The sequence below is a fragment of the Mus pahari genome, chromosome 2 (assembly GCF_900095145.1).
Source record: "Mus pahari chromosome 2, PAHARI_EIJ_v1.1, whole genome shotgun sequence".
Classification (NCBI taxonomy): domain Eukaryota; kingdom Metazoa; phylum Chordata; class Mammalia; order Rodentia; family Muridae; genus Mus; species Mus pahari.
In genome coordinates, this window is record NC_034591.1 from 134,641,960 (window position 1) to 134,644,932 (window position 2,973).

At 52.5% G+C, this 2,973-nt stretch overlaps 1 protein-coding gene across 2 annotated transcripts in view; it reads right to left on the minus strand.

The window, feature by feature from the left end:
• Cacna1c (calcium voltage-gated channel subunit alpha1 C) overlaps window positions 1–2,973 on the minus strand; it is a 568,982-nt gene that overhangs the window by 509,524 nt on the left and 56,485 nt on the right. The window lies entirely within an intron of this gene.

Consider the following 2,973-nt stretch of genomic DNA (forward strand, 5'->3'; position numbering starts at 1 on the left):
GCCCGCCCGCCCGCCCGCCCGCCCGGCGCGCCGGAGCAGACGAGCTGAACGCTTCCAGATGTGGCGGCGGCGCGCGGCGGGGACCGGAGCCCGAGTGGAGCGGAGGCGCCACGCGAGAACCCCCTGACTTCGCGACGGCGGGGAACGAGCCCGGGTGCGGACACACCTCCGAGAGCCCGGCAGCAAGACCCCCACCCTCCCGAGGCCCCGAGGCCACCGCGCGTCCCTGGAGGGGCCCCCCGCCACGCCAGCAAGGCCTGAGAGGGGAATCCCGGCAACACGGACTACAATGTGCCCAACTCCCGGCCCCTTTCACATCGACCGGACGAAACAGCAAAATGAGCCGTGATTCTGTTGATCGATTACAATCAGAGCGGTTGTAGAAGTGACACACACAGGCGAGGATGGGCAGATGGGCGGGGAGAGAGAAAGAGCCCAAGAGGCGGAGCCTCGTGGGCAAGGCAGCAGTGGTGCCCAGATGTCTGAACAGATTAATACAGCCAGGTTTGCTCCCTCCTTGGGGTCAGGCGAGCACGTGTTCTGCCAGTGTCTCCTTACCTACTTCTCTTAATTATTTCTGCCACCCTGGCGGGGAGCTACGAAGCACTTCTCCCTGACTCTCTCGCCGTCACAGTAATATGCATGGCACCTCCTGCACGCACGACCCTCTAGATGGGGCTGGTGAGCCCATTCTGGAAGGGCCTACCATTGGGAAACCCGATCTAGATATCAACCCTTAGACTTCACGCCCTGTCTCCAGGTTCCCTGAAAGACCCTGTCATCTCCGTGGCTTTAAGCAAGGCTAAGTGTCAGCTGCAAATCTCCAGTGTAGACCTTCCTTCTCACCTATAGGCCAGCCAACCTGCCCTCTCCACTCGAGAATCAAACCTTATATGTCCAGGCCTGCTCCTCACACAGCCTTCCCCCAACTCAGCTGAAGAACCCTGGAGACATCTTGACTTGATCTCCCCCACCGCTTCACATTAGTGTCTCGCGCAATTCGCTGCAGACAGAACAAGGCAGTGTAACCTTCCCTCGCTTTCTCTGCTGCCACCTTCCATGGCTGAGCCAAAGTTCTACCCCTGGTGCTCTGCAGTAGCTGGCTCTCTCTAGTCACCCTCCTCTCCTCAGGTACGTTCAGTTGGAACAATCCACTTCAAAGGGCGCTTCTAACCCAGACCCTCCAGTGGCCTCTGTCACTTTAGTGACAGTGACAATATCCTACAAGGACTGCAGGAATGGCTAGGTACAACTTCCATCACACACTTGCCTACTGCTCCCCCTTGCTGTTCCTCCAGAAATGATCCTGTCGCCGGCACCCACGCCCTGCACACACAAACCTCTTGTCCCCTGTTCTTAGTCTTACCCTGAGTAAAGACTGCGACCTGCCTACCCCCAGCAGAGACTCCGTGTACTGTTTTCTCATTGCATTTCTTAGAGCAATGTCTGGTAGGTAGCGGGTACCTAATACACTCATGCCGAGTGAATGAAGGAATGAAGGAATGACCCCAGAAGTACCATTCACTGCATCATCTCAAGATACGTCCCTGGCCACTGCTTGAGACCCCAAACCTTACCACTCCTCATTTTCCTTTGTGCAGTGGCTTGGGCACCTGATTAAAATGCAACCCCCCACCACCACCACCGAAAGGTATTAAACTTAATGGTGATCTAATTGTTTGTTGCTGCAGTTGTTGTTCTAAGGGGTGTGTCTTTGCCATCCTGGTCTGTGATGACTCAACTTGCAACCTCCAGTCTGAGAAGGAAAATTAGAAATTACACAGTCCCATTTGGGGGAGCTTGTTGGACTGTATCTCAAGGGCAAGTGTGGCTGATTGTATAAGCCAATAATAAAATTGGTCTGCAGTCCCATTGCGCCCTGTGGCACAAGAAGAGTGATGGCTACTATTGTCACATACTCTGTACCAGCCATGGAGCAATACTCTACAGGCGTTGCCTCACTGTTCCTCGCTGCTACAGCATGAGGTAGGAATTACTGTCTCTGTTTTATACATGGCAGAGACTGACACACCTGCTCCCTGGCCCCGTCATCCAGGAGAACCTGACACCAAATTCATTTTCTTGTATTTATCTTGCTCTCTGCTGAGCAGGGTGGCCAAGGGTGACACAGGGGTGGGGGTGGGGGTAGGGTTGCAAGAGCTGACTAGATAATATACTTCACAAAATGGTCTGGGGTGGAGAACCAAACCCTGGTGTGCTGGGGTCACGTGTTTGATTGACAGCCTAACTTTCCCGTAAGTAGGCAAATACTATCACCCAGGGGATTCCATTTCGTTTTTCTCTCCTCTTTTCTGCTATTAGTGTGTTCTTTCCTTTCCAAAAAAAAAAAAAAAAAAAGTGTTTCCTAAGTATTTGATCTTCAAAGCACGCCCCTGTCTCACTTTCTAACTTTGGAAGCCAGCCCTGGGTGTTCTTTTGCAAGGTAACAAATTCTCCACCCACCAAAGACCATTTAGAATTGTGATGCAGGGCTGTGGAGGGTGGTATGGGGGGAGTAGCCGCCTGCTTCTCTCCCTGAGAGCTTTGACCCTGGCTACAAGTGTTATCTTTTCCCTGTGCCAGGCCTGCCACACAGTATTGTACCTGGGTGCATGTCCCCCATCCCCAAGATACACACACACACACACACACACACACACACACACACCTTCCATGTCTTAAGAAAGTGAACTGTGCTCCCTCCTATACACTGTGCTTTGTACATATGGATACTCTTCATGTGCGACTTACTCAGGATAAGATTCTACTCCATGCCCACAAATGTTTCCTTTGGAAGAAATTAAGGGTACAGTGAGCAAGTTAATTGCAGTGTATTTGTGTGAGTGGGGAAACCTGAAAATAATCTAAACCTAACGTTGATTAAATAATACTATTTCAAAATCATTTGTGGGGTGTGTGCGTGCGCGCGCGCGCGCGCGTGTGTGCATGCGTGTGTGTGTGTGTGTGTGTGTG